Source organism: Hyperoodon ampullatus (assembly GCF_949752795.1).
Source record: "Hyperoodon ampullatus genome assembly, chromosome: 2".
In the NCBI taxonomy this organism is placed as follows: domain Eukaryota; kingdom Metazoa; phylum Chordata; class Mammalia; order Artiodactyla; family Ziphiidae; genus Hyperoodon; species Hyperoodon ampullatus.
The window spans coordinates 78,639,996-78,660,030 of record NC_136915.1 but is presented as its reverse complement, the minus strand read 5'-3'; positions in this window follow the sequence as shown (position 1 = coordinate 78,660,030).

Here is a 20,035-nt window from a genome sequence, read left to right as displayed (position 1 = left end):
ACTTCACACTGGGTTCCATCTTTACTAGTGCTGGTGGTCATCAACCAGTGGCCTGAGTCTTAACACAAAAACTTAGTGGGAGATGTGGCTTAAAAGACATTTTGGAACCAGCTAGGGATGGATATTATAACATTGGGTGATGTATTGAGCCTTTGGTTTTACAGAAGTTACCAAAATATCGAGACTAAGTCAATGGTAGCATTTGGAACATAGTTCCTTTACATTATTTTCCTTTTTCTTTTCTTTAACCTCCACCTATCTCTTTTTCCTCCCCTTCCTCCTTCTCTTCTTCTTTTTTATTGCATTCTAAGTGTAGGCTTCAGTGGACCATCTGATACAATGTGAGATGTAATGCATGGGTCAAACGTTTGAATGTCTGCAAGTCCCCAGTTTTGCTAGGATCACCTTGTCATTGTCCTACTGGTGATGGAACACTTAGTCTCTCTCTCTCCTCACACCTCTGAATAACCTTGGGCTCATCTTTTCCCTAGACATTGCTGCTTCTGCTAAATTCTCAATCACTGCTCTACATGTTATCACCTGCATACACTGTTTAGTTTCCATGTCACATTACACTTACTGACATTGAAGTAATCTCTTAAACTTCTGAAATACCACTTTCTGAAGGCTATGTATGTAGTAGATTTTATTGAGGATTTGGAGTCAATGGATGAGAAATGGGATCATGGACATATTGAAAGGTGGATAGATCACAATGTGGTACAGCCAAGTTACAAAAGAAATTTAGATGCCTTTTTTTTCCTTAACAGCCTCACTCATAATGAGCTCTGGAAAATTTCCATTTGTTTTCTCCATCCAGTTTTATTCCCTTTCTTTGCTGAAGATACTCTTCCTTTTTACTTTCATACCCTTCCCCTAACATGTTTCTCCCTCCCTGCAAAGGCAGAATAGTTTATCTATCTACTTGACTCATTCCCAATTAAAACACGACAAACTCTAAGAATTATATGTATTGATCATGGTTCTCCAGAGAAACAGAACCACTAGGACGTGTATAACTATAGAAAGAGATTGTTTTAAAGGAACTGGCACGTGTGATTGTGGAGACTTGGTGAGTCCAAAATCTGATGGAGTTTGTGTGTGGGGGAGGTGTGGACAGTAGACTGAAGACTCAGAAAGAGTTGCGGTTCAAGTTCAAAGGCAGTCTGCTGGAGAATAATGACAAGCCAGTATTTCAGATGAAGTCTAAAGGCAGTCTCCTGGAGAATTCCCTCTTGCTCAGGGGAGGTCAGCCTCTTGTTCCATTCAACTAATTGGTTGATGCTCACCCATGTTATGGAGGAAAAATTTCTTTACTCAAAGTCTACTGATTTAAATGTAAATATTATCCAAAAGCACCTTCATGTAAACATCCAGAATAATGTCTCATCAAATATCTTGGCACTGTGGCTCAGACAATTTGACACATAAAATTAATCATTACATTGTCCAAAACATAAAGACGTATGAGAGTGTTTTGCCAAACAAAGTTCTCGTCCCTGTGGGTTTCTACAACCAGCTCTTAAACTTATTTCTCTTCTCCTCAGTACATAAAATTTCTTATTTGTCACTACTTATTAGTTTTCTCTCTCATTCATCAAGACAAACAAGGAGCTTGGAAGGTGTAGAAGGGTGTGTGTGTGTGTGTGAGAGAGAGCACATGTGTGTGTGTTTCTGTGGATATAGTGAAATGTAACATATTTGGGAAGGCTTAGTCTGTCATAAACTAGGGAAGCACTTTTCTGTCAATCTGAACAAACAACTTTTAAATATTTTGATTATACTCAACTCACTGACCACCTCTATATTTTGATGTGAAAATCTTCCAGTCAAAGAGTAAAGGAAACTTGCTTTTCCTTCTCCTCTTGCCGCACTCCCCCAGACAGAACTTATATGTGAAACTGTATTTTTTTCTTTTTACTGTTTTCCACTCCTCGTGATTTTGTTGTGAGCATGCTATTCTTTTTTTTTCAATTTATTTTATCAAAGTGTAGTTGGTTTACAATGGTGTGTTAATTTCTACTGTACAGCAAATTGATTCAGTTATACATATAAATATACATTGTTTTTCATATTCTTTTCCATTATGGTTTATCATAGAATATTGAATATAATTCCCTGTGCTATACAATAGGAGTTTGTTGTTTATCCATTCTATATGTAATAGTTTGCATCTGCTAATCTCAAACTTCCAATCTATCCCTCCCCCACTTCCCCTCCCCTTTGGCAACCACAAGTTTGTTCTCTATGTCTGTGAGTCTGTTTCACAGATAAGTTCATTTGTGTCATATTTTAGATTCCACATACAAGTCATATCATATGGTATTTGTCTTTCTCTGTCTGACTTACTTCACTTAGTATGATAATCTCTAGTTACATCCATGTTGCTGCAAAAGGCATTATTTTGTTCTTTTTTACAGCTGATTAGTATTCCATTGTATATATGTACTACAACGTCTTTATCCATTAATCTGTTGATGGATATTTAGGCTGCTTCCATGTCTTGACTTGTAAATAGTGCTGCAATGAACATGGGGGTGCATGTACCTTTTCAAATTATAGTTTTCCCTGGATATATGCCTAGGAGTGGGATTGCAGAATCATATGGCAACTCTATTTTTAGTTTTTTGAAGAACCTCCATACTGTTTTCAGTAGTGGCTGTACCAATTTACATTCCTACCAACAGTGTAGAAGGGTTCCCTTTTCTTATGTGGAACTGTTTTACCCTTCTACTTTATGCCAAGAAAAGGATTTTCATGACAAATGAAAATTAGTGAACACTGGTAAATTTCAAAGTTTAAAAAAGTATTCTAAAGGCGAGTATAGATTTAGGAACTTTTTTTTTTTTAACATCTTTATTGGAGTAAAATTGCTTTACAATGGTGTGTTAGTTTCTGCTTTATAACAAAGTGAATTAGCTATACATATACATATATCCCCATATCTCTTCCCTCTTGCATCTCCCTCCCTCCCACCCTCCCTATCCCACCCCTCTAGGTGGTCACAAAACAGCGAGCTGATCTCCCTGTGCTATGCGGCTGCTTCCCACTAACTATTGGTGTTTTTAAAATAATGTGCTAGGCTGAAGAATTTATGAAAAAATAAAAATAAAGTAAAATGTAGATAAATTCAAGTCTGAAATTTCATAGAATAACTTCCAGTGCAGTCTTAGCAAGTCACTCTCTTAGGAAGTGTGAAAGACAATGTGTGCTCCGCTTCTGCTTGAACTTGTTGTTTTCATTCTATGCAAATTTTCTGATGGAAGTTGGGTTGATAGTAAAAAAGTGTTCTTTGGAGTTTCTTTTATTTTTATTTTTAAGGCCTAAACTTTTATTTTTTTGTATATATGTCTATATGAGTATCTACTATACAAGTGGACTTTTTTTTTTTTTTTTTTTTTTTTTTTTGTGGTCCGCGGGCTTCTCGCTGTTGTGGCCTTTCCTGTTGCGGAGCACAGACTCCGGACGCACAGGCTCAGTGGCCATGGCTCACGGGCCCAGTCACTCCGCGGCATGTGGGATCTTCCCAGACCGGGGCACGAACCCGTGTCCCCTGCATCGGCAGGCGGACTCTCAACCACTGCACCACCAGGGAAGCCCAGTGGACTTAATTTTTAAAATATACATATACCTATACACACAAAAGTCTGAATTTACAAAATATAAATTGAGAAAGTGATTTTTTTTTGTAGCACAATCATGTAAATATAATATAGCTAAAAGGAGAGGTTTTCTTGCCAAAGAGGGAACAGATGTTGAGGGGAAGGTGGAAGAAGAAAGTAGAAACTTTCTTGTCCTGCCTTTGCCCCTTGTGACGACCTCCTGTAAATACAGCTTGCAAATTATTATAGTAGGAGGAAACTGTAGATTTATCTATCCAGGAAAAACAATCCTCAAAGTGGATTTTAATAGCTGGATATTGAGTTCATTTAAAATATATCTCTGTATCTGCCCATTCTAACTGTTACTCATTCTAATAAAACATCACCCCTGTGAAGCCTCCCCAGTGTTTCACTTGGAGGGAAGGAATCATTGCTACCTATAATGTTCCACCAGCATGTTATTCATACATCAGTTAGTACCAGCCACTTTGTATTTTATTATATTATGAGCTTCCTAAGCCAGAGTCCTTTTCAACATTTTCTCTAACAACCTAAGACAGTGCCTGGATCAGAGTTATGTGTGACCAATGAGTACATCTATCTCATAGTTTGTAGAATTTGTTCACGTTTTGAATGAAATTGTTAGGTTCATCCATACAGCATAGAGTAGGCAACCTTGATTTTAGGTTTCCAACAGTATACTATTTCTCCCCTTCAAATTCAGTTTGAATCGACTGATGTGTTATCAAATTAAATATAATGTTCTTCATTTACAGAATAAATTAGAATTAATTGTTTCTTAATGTTTAAAATTAAATGCACTTCATTCAAGTCAGTAAGATGTTTGAGAGATTAGGATCTTAGACCTGTCAAATAATTAGTGTTAGAATTATTGAAATATTTTTTTATTATTTTAATATGTTTTGAATTAGAAATTAAAGAGAAAATGTGCATGGATATGAAGAAGTAATGAGATTAAAACAATCTTGTAATCAAAATTGCAGCTTCTTTATTCTGCTATCTATGTAAAGTAATGGAGAAAATGTGAGCATAATTATACGAACAAGAGTTTTATAATAGATTCTAAAATCATGGGCTTGGAAATTACTTCCCAAGATCCCTCTGCCATGAGCACTTTGAACGAAATATGGCTTCGATTTGCTTTTGGATCACGAAAGTACAAAACAATTATATTTCTGAGTGATTGGGGGAAGGGGCATAGAAGATAGGATAGACCCATACTCCTCTCTCGGGGCTACCATCAGCATCAGATAACCAGTTTTGAAAATCTTCATTGAATTAATTAATTTTTTTTCTAATAGAATGGAAGTTTTGGCATGAGAAGATCCGTGTGTAAGGGTAGGGATCATTGCTAGGGTATTGCTAAAAGAAATGATGTTCTGAGCTGTATCGTTTTATTTTGCTAGGAGCTTCCATTTGGTGGATGGAAATGTGCTTTACTGACTACAACATGCCATGCTATTCCCATTTCCTGTTATTCTAAAAGAAAAACTATGGAAGAGAAATGATTCATTCTAGTTCAATAATTAAACAGAAAAGAACTTCTTTTGGATTCTTTTGAATTGATCACAAGGAGTTTTTGAAATCTCAGCAAAGGGAATACCCCATGTGTTTCTTTTCCTTCTTTTTCTGATTCTATGTCATGGAAAGGATGAAAGAAACTCCTTAAGAAGAAGACTACCGAAACTTTTGACATTTTTAAAGCAAATATGAAAGATGAGTAGTCTGAGTAGTAGGATTAGTTCCTTAAGAATGCATAGTTACAATTTAAAAAGCTAGAGAAGCTTTTGAGGGGAACTGACCTGAAGCACTAGAATCATATAAAATTCTAGAAAAGGGCTAAACTAAAAAGTTGAATGATTAAGAAAGAAATACCAGATCAAATTCTGTAGGTAACATTAAGACTGGAATGGATAAAAAATAGTTAAGATTTACTGAGAAAGATACCAAAGCATTTTTGTATGTCATATTCTTTAAAAATCTTCCATTAAAAGTTATGTGTTTTACTGCTTATCATTTTCTTTATTTAGATATTTTAATGGATTTATAACATTTATTAAAATATAATGTATATTTCTATCAGCTATAATGAACCATCACATGCATATTACACACACATACACACAGAGTCTTTGGCTTGTGTTTTTTGGCTATGAATGAGCACCATTGCTAGCATGAATAGCTAAATATGATCACAAGAAAATATGTAAGAGGGTAAAAATATTAATGAATGCCAATGCTGAAAACCCAAATCCCAGTGCAGGCATTTGGGCAGAAGGAAAATGTATGACATACTGAATGCTTCTGGCTGGCATCTGCCCTGGTTCCCTTGTACATCCTTTCTGACTGGTCAATGCCTATGCCATTTTGATTTTTGACATTTTTAATGTCATTTATGGTTATATATACTATTATAAAGTGACAGACAACACTTCAGAAGTTTTCACAAGCTTACTTCCACATATGATAGCCTAGAAAAAGATCTACTAGCATATTTACAAGAATATTCACTGCAGCATTGTTTGTAATAGGGAAAATAATGGGAACAACCCAAATGTCCATCAATAGGGGAATTAATAAATTCTAATATACCCTCACTTTCATATACTGTGCAGCAATAAAAATGAATGAGGTAGATCTATTTGTATTCTCATGTAAAACCTATCAGATAGTCTTCATTGAAAAAAGTTTCAAAAAATATATACATATTATTTGTGTAAAAAAGAAACCAAAACCAGAGAAATTAGTACCCCATATGTATGTGTAAATTCAGAGAAAACAGTTCTTGAAGAAACACATCAAATCAATGACAATGATTACCTCTATTGATGGTACATGTTACAGGGCTGGTTGTCAAAGACTTTAATCTTATTTCCAATGTCTTCCTTTTTACGAGGGGGAATGCATTCTGGTATTAATTAACTAAACTTTTTTTTTTTTTAACTTGCTAGGGGTATTGGAAAAGACTCAAAGGGAGTTGCATAGCAATATACTACATGGTTTTTCTTCTTCATGCCCAGGTAACGCCCTTCAGATATGGTGAAATTTCTAGGGGCTTGACAAGGCAACTGACCTTATACAAAACCCTCCACTTGTTCCTGGAGCAGAGTGTGTTGGGTAAAGAATGCTGGGTCTCCTCCCCAAATATAAACCTGTTTGAAAGCATTTCACTCCCGATATATAACAGCTCATATGGGCGTGTCTATTCTTTTTTTCTGCCGATGCAGTTACATGTGGCTCTTATTAGTGAATGTGAAACATGTTTTTCAGAAGACATATAGGGTTTAATAAAACAAGGTATAAACTGATGTATTACAGAGCTAATTTAGGAGATTGGAACAAAGGATCCATGGACTTTGAATGTACTTATTATGGTGAATCATCATTCTGGATGTTAGAAAGATAAATTGAACTGTAGACATGGCAGAGAGATATGCTAATAATAACCCTTGGCTATAACAGTTCTGTGAGAACCCTGGCCTACCTGACCCATCAACAAGGGACAGACTTCTTGGTCACATGCTTCTGTGCTCTCAAGGAACTGTATTTCATTCTGTAGGTGGGATACTAAATTAATTGTTGTCTCCTAATAGACAATAAGCTTTATGCGGGCAGGGACCATGCATGTTTTTACTCAACTTTGTATAGGCACAATGCCTGGTAAGGAATTGATGAATGAACCAACGAATGAAATAAAGAAATATAATAGCTAACTTTACATGTTGAGGGAGAGCAAAGGCTTTCAATAAAATTTTGTTTAATTTTTCTATTACCTTAGAAAATAGAGACAAAGTCACCTTGTAAACTGCAGAGCAATTTAAATGTCATTATAGCTGTTTTAGTGAAAATAATGAAAGTAAATATCCACTCTGTGCCATTCATTAGTCTACAAATAAAGGATATGGTGATGATGAATGAGCCACACCACAAATAGCTGAAATCACAAGGAATTTCACCATGGGGGCCTTGCACGAGTGTGACCAACTGCACCCTAAAGCTAAGGAGGCTGCATGATTATGATGATTGTATTGTGATGTCCTGGCTTTAGTTTATTACTTAGATGGCATAACCATAGTAATGACTGATGCTATGAACCAATACTTTAGAGCTTACTCTGTGCCAGGCACTCTTCTGAGGTCTTACCATATATTAATCTACTCCATTTTCCCCCTAATTAAGGAGGTAATAACTACTTGTTGTAGAAAACTTGAAATTATAAAAGACTGAATTTCTGATTATCCTTAATAAATATTTCATTTTAAGACTTATAAAGTTATTTTGTTCTTAGAGTATTATTTTGAACTTTTAAAATATCAGTCTGAGAGGCCTTGTTTTTTTAATAGGTTGCACAATATATTTATATATTTTTATAACTAATGGATTTAGCCTTGCTTTTGCCATGTTTTATGAATCTTGTTTTTTATTTGTTTGTTTGGTTTTATTTTTTCTGCACTGCTGTTTCCTTAGTTTTCTATGTTTCACTGAATCGGCTATATTTTGTTTTTTTTAACTTATATACTTATTTGGAAGATAGACATTCTATTTTTAATTCTACTAATGGTTGTCTTTTACTTTATGACATACATAATTCAATCTGTATTTCTTTAATTCTCAAAGATAAACACAAAGGGATAACATTCATTGTCCTTGGTGCCTAACAGAGAATTTAGCAGCTTGGCCAATGTCATACAACGTTCTAACCTTCATCAATTGTCTGGGGTTGTCGATTCAACACATTATTGTACAATTATTATCTTTATCCCATAAAACTTTTCCATTAGCTGTTTTTGGATTTATGACTGAAGCTCATAACCAGTGCTATAAATGCAATCCATAGCCAGATCAGTAAACATATTTTATCATTTAGTCATAATATTGTTTAGTAAAATAACAAGAATTATTTATATACATTTAATACTTTTATGTATCAGATACAGTGCTATATGAACTATGTAATTGTATATTCACTGTCTCTGAGGAGGTATCTATTTTTATCTCCATTTTCTTAAAGAAGGATCTGAAATTCAAATAGATTAGGCAATTTATCCAGGGCCAGTAAATTAATCTCGTGGCACCCAAGCTGAGATTTGAATGCAATACTCAGTGGAAGGAAGACTTAACTATTTTTTTTGGCCATGCTGCATGGCATGCAGGATCTTAGTTCCCCAACCAGGGTTGAACCTGTGCCCCCTGCAATGGAAGTGCAGAGTCTTAGGCTGAACTCTCATAAACCACACTACACCACAACTAGAATGTTTTCTCTATCTACCTCCTCTAATGTTGCCTTTCATTCTTTAAACACATAGTTATGAAGTACATAATATTTAACAGACAATCTGTTGAATAAAATGGTGAGTCCTTGCCCTCATTTGCCTCAAATCTGATGTTAAAGAAATTTAATCAAAGAAAAGTGTAATTGGAAACATAGCCATTGTTTTGTAATAATTTTAATATAATCTATAAAAAATATTGGATCACCATGTTGTACACCTGAAGCTAATATAATATTGTAAATCAGGTATGCTTCAATAAAAAAGTTTAACAAGTGTTCTGATAGGGAAATTAAAAAGTGCTAGAAAATCCCTTGACAAGGGCTGTGCCTACTCTGGGCATCAGGGCAGGCACTGCAGACAGAGGGACTTTTGGGTGGCAACCTGAAAGGTGAGGAGGAGCTAGCTTGCTGAGTAAGAAACTGAAAGAAGGTCAATATGACTGGAAAGTCAGATTATCATTTTGATAGCAAAAAATAAAAATGAGATATTTAAAGAAGAAGGAGGAAAAAGAAAGAAGGCCTAAAATGTGCCCATAGATTAGTTAATAGAACTTGTCTCTGCCCTGGACTTTTACTTTTAGCTCATAGACTTTCCCTTCTTCTTTCATAGAGCTGTTGCTGGTTTATGTCTTTCTGTATCTGCCCATGGGTATTAACACGTGATGTTTAAAGCAGGCATATCTAACACTGGAGATCTTCTGTCATGTTACTGTGAAATTTAAAATGACAGTTTAGCTTATAAAATTATTTGCCATGTTGAAAAGGAAATTCTAAGAGGGCAGCTCTGAATCTGTTGTTGAGCTGTTAGAAATGATGAGAAGCTCAGTGGAGCTCAAGTTATTAACATGTTCCTACTGGTTTTTGAGGGACGGGTTCTGAAAAAGTCATTGGAATATTAATGAAAGTTTTATTATGAGATAAAAATCCTACAACTAGAACAAAAAAACATGCATTAACCAAAAATAATAGTGGGATACAATTTCCGTGGCTACTAAAATATTATTCTGTTTTTTGTTAAGCTGAGAAGTGAAATGGATATCTTGCAAAGAGGTAAATGGAGTTTAGCCCAGTTACACTGGTTGAGAAGAAGCATAAATCTCACTTTTTCAATTTCTGCCATCAAAAATGGTGAACTATCTGAATCTCAAATCTATGAGATGAAAATACTCTAGTAGGAGTATTTGCCCTATGATCAGTAAAGTCTAGACAGAACACAATATGCATAAATATTCTATAAATACAATGATTTAACAATGGTAGAAATGATAGACTCTACCATCTTTAGAGATTGAAAGCTAGCAAATATAACAGATAGAAATCAACCTCTCTCTTTCATATATTTGCAAAATGAATATATTTTAGCTTAAAACCAAGTCCATAGGAAAAAGTAATTGAAAGCCTGACTTCAGAGAAGTGATATAAATGAGGTGATGTATGTTAATTTGTGTAGTGAAAACCATAGACATGCTTATCTCACATCCCCGACCTCTGCCTAAATAACAACAACAACAGCAACAAAAACAGAAAAACAACACAACAACCTCCTACCTACCTTAAGGAGAGAAATTCTTGGGAGTGGGAGTGGTGGTGGAAATGGAGGTGGAGCCATGTAAAGTATGCTAACATCTGAAGAGGGAGTTTTAAAATTTTGGAATTTGACAAAATACTGTTTGGAAAGATGAATGGGACAAGGGTTTGTGAAAGATTTACAAACACTTTCCCTCAGAATTTTGCTAAGTTCCTGGTACTTATTTTTCTTTATATGAACTAAATTTATTTTACTGAGAGTAAACCAAACACATGATAGTCACTAAATCAGAAACAGAAGAATGATTAAAAGCATGGACCCTGGATTTAGACACCCTGAGGTCCTAGCTCTGTCATTTACAAACACCCATTTTACCCACTTGTCTCAGTTTTCTCATGTGTTAAAATAAAAACAAAACCATCTAACTCTCAGATTGTTGTCAGAGTTAACACTAAGTGAATGCAAAGATCTTAGTTCAGGGGCACGTGTAGACCCTACAGAAATGATTAGATAATGAAGAAGCCAACAATTACTGTATAATAATGATGATGATGTAGGAAGAAGCCTTAACTGAGTGAAATTGTATAATCATCACTTCTTTTTAAATGGTTGCTTAGTATTCTTCTTGAGTTGGAAGTAATTAGAAACTAGAAGGTGTCAACCTTGAAGCAGCAGCAAGAACTGCCACATTCAGTGAGAGAAAGCTGGGGATGAGCCCCCAACATCAAGTAACTTTCAGTCGAAGCCCTGTTAGGCAGTCAAACCCCAGAGCAAGTCATCGGATCATGGGTTGCAAATTTGGGAAGTTGCCTCTTCATGCTGGCTCTTGGAACCAGGGCTGCTATTTGCCTGCTCTGAATCCTCCTTCCTCCCAGAAATAATATATCGACTTGCCCTCCAGGACACTTTCTGTCTTGGTTTTCCTCCTATCTTGCTGACTGCAATTTCTCAGTCTCCTTTGCACAATGTTTTATACACCCAACTTCTAGGTAATGGAATGCCTTAGAGCTCCTTTCTTGGAATTTTTCTTTCTTTATTCTGCATGCACTCTCTAGGTGTCAGGTGCTTCTAATATATACTACACCCTGACAACTCTCATATTTACATCTCAGCCCTGACTTGTCCCCTGAACTCCAGATTCCTGTATCCAGCCATCCACTTCTCATCTCCACTTGTATATCAAATCAGCATCTCAGACTTAACACAAGAAAACAGAGTTCCGCCCCAAACATTACCCACCCATCCCCCTGCCTTCCTCAGCTCATTAAATTATAACTATTTTTCAGTGACTCAGGTCCCAAAACCTGGATTCACCCTTGAATTGTATTTTTCCCTCATACCCTAAATCCAAACCACCAAAAAATTCTGTTAGCTCTAAGGTCAAATATATCCATTAAATAACCTCTTTCACCACTTGTATCCCACTCTTATTTCCTTTTCCCTGGGTCAGGCCATCATCTTTTCTCTCCTGGATTATGTCGCAGCCTCCTAAGTGGTTTCTCTGCTACAACCCTTGCCCTTCCACCATCTAGTCTCAAATAGCAACTAGAATTATCTTTAAAAAATAAGTTAGGGGCTTCCCTGGTGGCGCAGTGGTAGCGAGTCCGCCTGCCGATGCAGGGGACACGGGTTCGTGCCCCGGTCCGGGAAGATCCCACATGCCGCGGAGCTGCTGGGCCCGTGAGCCATGGCCGCTGAGCCTGCACGTCCGGAGCCTGTGCTCCGCAACGGGAGAGACCACAACAGTGAGAGGCCCGCGTACCGCAAAAAAAAAAAAAAAAAAAAAGTTAGATAATATCACTTCTCTGCTCAAAACACTCAAGATTTTCAACATCATCCGGAGTAAAACTGACCTACATTGACCTGATGGCCCATTTTCTATGATTCACTTCTTGCCTTTTTCTCCTTGTTTACTCTTTACTAGCCACATTGCCTTCCTTGTTCTTCCAACACTCTGAGTATATTCCTCCCTCAGGCCATTTGAACATATTGTAGATCTGCCTAAGATATCATTCCCCCAAATATCCAGAGGACTTGCCTGTTTACTTCATTCAGGCCACTTTTGCTCAAATTTCACATTGTCATAGAGCACTTCCCTGTCCAGCCCATTCTAAGTAGCACCTCCCCCATGCCTTTACCCCCTTATTTTGAGTTATTTTGCATCTCAGAATGTAACATATTCTAGATTTTTTATTATTAGGCTGGCCAAAAAGTTTGTTTGGGTGTTTCATAAGATGTTACTGAAAAACCTGAACAAACATTTTGGCCAACCCAACACCTTGCCTTTTTTGGATCACTGCTGTGTTACTGATACCTAGAACAGTGTCTGGCTCATGGTTGGAGAGAAATAAATATTTACTAAATGAGTAGATGCCTGGAATAGAATAGAAGAGGACAGTTTTATCTTACCAGTAGCAAAGGGTTTCTTCCAATTCTTAGCTGGGATCTTTGGAACCAAACCTGAGTTGGGCAGTAAGTACTTAGGATAGTACCTGAGCCTAGTAAGTATCCATTTTAAATGGGTTACCTTATAGCTTAAAAATATCAATACCTACCTCATGGGCTACCTTATGGCTTAACAATATCAGTACCTACCTCATGAGACATTTCTTCCTAAAACCATGCTCTTCTCAGTCAAGGGGAGTTTTTAGGATCATTTTTGTGTAAAGAAAAGTTACCCCCATACACTTCCCCGAAAAGCCTGGTAACGTTTTCCTGAAAAATGTATTTATGTCATTTCAGGGACAAAAGGCAATTTGACCACACATTAAAATAAGATTTTTGGAGCCATGGAACTCTCTTCTTCCCTTCTCCCTGAGGTGTCTACTCTCCCTTCCAATAAGATCTCTTGGTATCAGCCCAGCTAAACAAAGTAAACTGCACATATATTAATAGGAAAACAGCTGTTGAGCTGTTGCAAGAGCAATATCACCAACTAATATTAGGGCAATATATTTCAGTCTCTGAAGACAAAGAGCTTTTCAGTTCACCTTTGCATTATAACATTTGCACATTCATAAAAAGTGGGGAGGGGAAGGTATTTTAAACCAAGAACTGGAGCCCTTCAGAGGAGACTTTAAATTAGGATTCAGATCATTCACCCTAGAAGAAAAAATAATGGTGTCAAGACCTCATTAACCTGTATTTGAAAAGCTTTTGGCATATTTGCTTGTTTGTTTTAACCAACATTATTGACCAGACAGTGATCCATGGGACTTGTATGTATGGGACCAACTCTGACTATTATCAGCTTCCCTGGCTAAGCTCCTCTCTTCTCCCACCTTGGAAGGTCTCTGTCTTGTCTCCTCTCCCTGCCTCCATGTCTCTCTCAATCCACCCATTCTAGTCTTCCTGACTCCAAGAATCTTCCCCTTCCATCTCTAACATACATTCATTTTGGCCTTCTGTGAAATACAAACTGTTGGCACCTTTTCCATCACTTCAGCTTAAACGCTCCTTTTATGTGTGTGCAGTGAGTGTGTGCATGTGAGTATGTATGTGAATATATAAGTACATTATCTCCTCCAGCTAATCTGTAAAGTTGTTGAGAGCAGAGAGTAGGTTTTTACCGAGCCAGCTCTCAAAGAATTTCACAGTGCTATGTACTGAGTTGGTCTCCATGAAGTCTTACTAGGGAAGTATGTATAGGTGCACGTGGATCTGCATGGTGTTAATGTGAGGAGTCTAAGTTTTGCAATCTGGATCAGCTGCCCACTCACTGTGTGACTATTGCCAAGTTTACTCACAGTGGAAAATAAAAATGTCTTCTTCAAGAGTGGTGGTTTGAAGGGATTGAGCGATCATACATACTAATTGGACTAATTCAGAGTCCAACAAATAGTAACTTCTTACTAAATGTTGACTTGAAAGTGAATGAGAATACAGTTCATGATGGATTATATATGGTTATTGCAGAGCAAGATGGAGCAGCTAGTCTTTGAGAGCTTACTCTACTCATTGTTGTATAAAATAAGATAAAAAAAAGCAGTCTTCTGTGAAATTAGATAGACCTGAGTTTAACTCCCCCATTTGCTGGCTATCTGACTTAAAGATACTTTTAAAGACTTTCAGACCTGTATGTTCCTTCTGGAAACATTAATACTTATCTTGCAGAGGTGTTATGAGGATCAAATGGGAATGTTGGGAGAGATCCCCTGAAGAGTTAATAGATGTGAGTTTGTTGGTTTATTTCTGCAGCTGATCATTTCTCGAGCTACACTTGGTTCAGTCAGTACCTTGATCCCTCAGAGACTGTTAGTTGACTGCCCAACCCTGCTTTTCTTAAAACACACAGCTAGACTACATATCCTAAGCACCCTTTTGCTCACTGTGGTCAAATGACTGCAATTTCTCCAACGGAATGTGAACAGAAATGCTGCATGCCTCTTTCTGGAGTGCCTATAAAGATCTTTCATTCATTCTTCAGCTGCAGTTTCCTTTCCACTGGATTCAGAAGATGACAGTGAACATGGAAATGGTGGAGCAAGGAGATGGCAGGGAGCCGACATTTTGGATGACCAGATCAAAGCTGCTTCACCAACCTGAACACCTGCCCAGGACTCTTACATGATAAAAGGAAACTTCCTTTTCATAAGCCACTAAAACTTAGATCTCTTTGTTGTTGCAGACTAGCCTACTCTACTATTCAAATATGCTCCTCTTATCCTACTCTCCAAATTCTCATGCCTAAAAGTTACTTTGTGAATTAAGCACTCTGTGAGTGTTAGCTTTTAATACTATTTCTACTAGCAGTGAAAGTGTTTTATTTCTAGATCTGTTGATTCTCAAGGTCAAAAATGTTATATCTTTTTCTTATTTATTTTTAGTAATAAGGATTAAAATGTCCATATTATTATTGATGATTTATTTTTTATCTTATAAGTATTCTTTTTCATACAATTTGTTAATTTTCTATAGGGTTATTTATCTTATTCTTTGGGGATCTGGAAAACTTTTTACATATAATTATTATTATCCCTTTGTTATATTTTGTTGTTTTTGACAATAAATACTTAATGGTATATAGTCATTAAGGTGACCAATATCTTCTTTATGGATTCTTCTTTGGATTTCATGTTTTAGAAGTCATTCCTAACTCTAAGATTAGATCTACATTTTCCCTATTAAAAAATATTGTGAAGCTGCATGCACATTAGATACAATACTTGCTTTCTGGGCTCTCATGTCACCTTGTATTTCAGTGTAAGCACTGATCTCTAGCATCTTTTTAAAATCAGACAATTTTATCTTAGTCTCTTTATTTCTAATTAAAGCATTTGGTATCTAAGTGATCTGAGGAATATTTTCCTCTCTGATATTCTAACATTTATTCTGTCGGTGTATCTCTCATATCTCTTTAAGTTCTTTGTTTAATTTATTAATGCTCTTACCAATGCTTTGAAGATTTCATTAACATGCTGTTTACCCCTTCAGATGTTATTAGTGATGATGGTCCAATAAAGCAGAGTTAAACGGATCCCCCATTATCAGATCAGTCAGTCTGCACATTCTAACCTGATACCTTCCTATATTATATTCATCCCATGTTTGCTGTATTCAGATATTTAAGATCTACGTATTCAACCAATTTAAATTAATTTAGCTATCAAGATTTCACGAGATGCTGTATCCAGCACTTTAGTATGTGCACTATCAAGATACAAGATCAAATAATCATCTACCACATTTCCTTTAGCTAATATAATATAATCTTTGTGATTTCAGCCTAAAAGTTTCTAGTTAGTCTGATCTGTTTTATTCTGTATGAATCTAGGCTATTTATTGCTAGTGGCCCTGTTCTATCAGAGTTGGATTATCTCTTAGGAGTCTTATAATTTTCTTCATTATAGGGCTCAGAAGGAAATATTGAGAAGGCCAGGAGTTTAGCAGGAACCAACTGAGCAAAGAGTAATCTAATTCCAATATCAATTGACTAATCAATCATTCAACAACTTTTTTATCAAATCAACAATGTGCACAGTCCTGAGTGCTATAGGGACTATAGACATATAAAACATAGATTATTTTGGTCAGGGTTCTTTGGGTTGCAAGTCACAGAAACACAACTCAAGCTAGTTAAAGCACTAAAGGGAATTTATTGGAAGATTCTGGTGAACTCATAGAATTGAAGGAAACAGTGCTATAGCCATGAGCCAGAAACATCAGAAATGAAATAAAACCCCAGCATTTGATGCCTTGAAGTCACATCTCTCTTTCTCTGCCTCTTGTCTCTGGATGTCAGTTTCATTCTCTTTCTCCACATAGTAGGAAATATGTATTAGACAGGGTTCTCAGAGAAACAGAAACAGAAACAATAGGATGGAAATATATGTGTGTGAATGTGTATGTGTGTGTGTGTGTGTATATACATATGGAGATTTATTATAAAGACTTGGCTTACATGATTATGAAGGCTGGCAACTCCCAAGATCTGCTGGGTTAGTCAGCAAAATGGAGGCCCAGGAGAGCCAATGATTTAGTTCCACTCTAAATGCCTCAAAATGCCTGAGAATCAGGAGGACAAATGGTGTAGTTCCAGTCCAAAGGCCAATAGTTTCAAAATCAGGAAGAACTAAGGCTTCAGTTCAAGTCTGAAGGCAGGAAAAAAAGCCAATCCCCAGGTTTGAAGGCAGCCAGACGGGAAGAATTCTCTCTTACTCAGAGAAGGGTCAGCCTTTTTGTTATATCCAGGCCTTCAACTAATTGGATAAGACCCACCCACATTAGGAAGCAAAATCTGCTTTGTTCATTCTATCAATTTAAGTATTAATCTCATCCAAAAACACACTCACAGAAGCACTCAGAATAATGTTTGACTAAATGTCTGAGTGTCTTGTGGCCCAGTCAAGTTGACATGTAAAATTAACCATAACAGAACATACCTGCCATCCGCTAGGAATTCCCTTCCAATGGCTTGAATATCAAAGAGACAGAAAATCTTTTTTTTTTCCTTCTAGCTGCCATTGGGAAAATCCTAAAGAAGAATTCTTATTAGTTACCCTATAGAAGAACCACTATAGCTACTAGGATGTAGTATTATAAATGGTCCAACCTTGCTCACCTGGCTATTTCTGTGATTGGAGAGATGGGATAGAGTATTTTAGCTAGCAATTTTGATCCCCAATAGAAGCACACAGTTAAAATTGGCAAGAGGCAGTTTCTCAAAAAATATAAGGATAGGGTGCTAGAGTGAAGACAACTCAATAACTAGCCACTGTGCAAATCATGCACTCAAAGAATTTGCAAGTTACTTCAGGAACCAAGCCAACACAGTGATCCATAAGCAGCATGTGCTGTCCTCCCTCAGTACCCATGAGTTTGGAATTTGCAGATTCAACCAACTAGGCTACTGTTTTTTGAATCCACTGATGCAGAAACTGTGGATACAGAGGATCATCTGTATTAGGCCATTTTATATAAGGAACTTGAGAATCCTCAGATTTTGGTATCTGTAGGGGTCCTTGAGTCAATCCCCCACGTATATAGAAGGACAACTGTAATGGTATACCTCACAGTGACATATCCAAAAAGTGCATATTGTTTCATAGAATAGTCTAGAAAAGCTACTATAATCTGAGAAGATTTCAGAAGAGAAGTCGGGTTCAAACTGGGCCTTTAAAGACTGAAATGTAGGTAAAAAGATTAGTCAAGGCTTTTGAGGTAAGTAGAGTGAAAAGGTAATACCTTAACAAGCTACTGAGGAGAATTTCCAGAGCAGAAAAAAGAAGAGTAGCATTTTATGGTCAGTTATGGAGGGACTCAAACTACTTGTACAAACATATCCTCATTAATCTTCTCCCCAACATCCTGTACCTAGGCACAAAATCTTTTCCCTACTTCCTTTGTTAGGAAATCTGGGTGTTCCTTAAAGATACATTTCCCCATTAGCTAGAGTGACTGTGTCATTGGACGGTTATACTTCTGGCTTAAACTGAGAATGGCCTCAGCATTCTCCACATTTCTCCTGTGACTTCCATTATTCGCCAGTAAAATTCCCTAGTCTTTTGAGATTCATGATGTTAGACCATTTTTATTGACTCACTGCTTTTTACCGACTCACTTTTCCTTAGCTTTGGGTCACTGGAGACTCTGAAACAGTCCCTGCAGTCCTTTCCATACTAAGTTCAGTAACATCATGAGCTCACGTGTAGTATTCATGCAAAAAATTCTAAACTCCTGGCTTCCTGTCTCATTCAGCTCTAAAGACATTTGTCCATCTTTTGTTTCACCCTCCTTTTAAGATGCCCGCTCTCTAAACTTGTGACCACTCAGAATGGACTATGCCATTTCTAAGGTTTTAAATGCAAGAAGGTTGTATCATGAGCTTTAGCAACAGATTTTTTCTTTCCACAACTCGATCTTTCTCCCTTTTCCCAGTTGCATAGTTGGCTTCTGTTCTAAGCCTTTCTCCTCTGATTTAACCTTTCTCCTTGACACTCTGACTCCTCACTCCCCCTTTGAGGTTTTAGTCCATCTCCCCTCACCTTTACCTAAAGTATCTTCTACCTTTTATTTGCAGGGTTCCTTCCTTGTAGCTTATAAACATGTTTAAAATTTTCTCCCATTACATACCTCTCTTGTCATCATACTTCTAAGAAATAAATATATGATTTTCTATTCTTGATTTGTAATTCCCTCCTAAATCCTACTGTAATCTTCCTTATTGTCAAATCCAGTGAAAATGTTCCAGATCATAACTTAATAAACCTCTGCATTTGACACTTTTATTATTATCACTTTGTTCCCCATACTCTTTTTTGTTTTCCTTGATCATCCCTGTTCCTTTTATAGCTAATCTGTGGATTCGTTTCTGATTTTTGGTTTTCTCCTAGGCTATGACTCTTCCAAAACTTCCTGAGTGTTCTCACCCACTTCCATGCTTTCAACTGCCACTTATAGGCTGATGATTCTGAAATCTACAAATGTATATTTTCAGTCTAGACTTTGTCCTGAGTTTTAATCCTAGCTATTCATTGTTTTCACAGATATATTTGGATACACCCTTAATGCCTTACCATCAATAAATACAAAATTGAATTATTAATTATCTAAACCTTCTCTTCCAATAATATTATATTCAGCTTCAGGGATCTTACCCACTCAGTCATCCAAGTTAGAAACCTGAGAATTGTTCTTAAATTCTCCCCTTTTTCCACAACCATAATCAATTGTTCAGCAAGTGCTATTGATTGAGTATCCAGAATATTTCCAGAATCCAGACATTTTTCCCTAATCTGATGTCGTCTTCTACTTCTCTAGTTTAGGCCTTCTTACCTTTCTCCAGGACTACCAAAATAGCCTTCTAAATGGCTTCCTAGTCTTGTATCCATTAACTCATCCCCCAAATTTAACTTTCATGTAGCAGATGGAGGGGTTTATATAAAATTCATGTGTAACCACCTCTACTCTTTCCCTTTTAATAACCATGGTTTTTTCCATTGCCATCATGTAATGTAACTTCATGGGTCTTAATATTAGACACAATATCCTCCCTCTCTAATCACCTTAACAGAGTACAAACGTTTTTATTTATCTCCCAACTTCATTTTCTATAATATCAGCAGATGAAATTGAATATAGATCTACATCATGCTGTTCCTTGTGCCTTTGTTC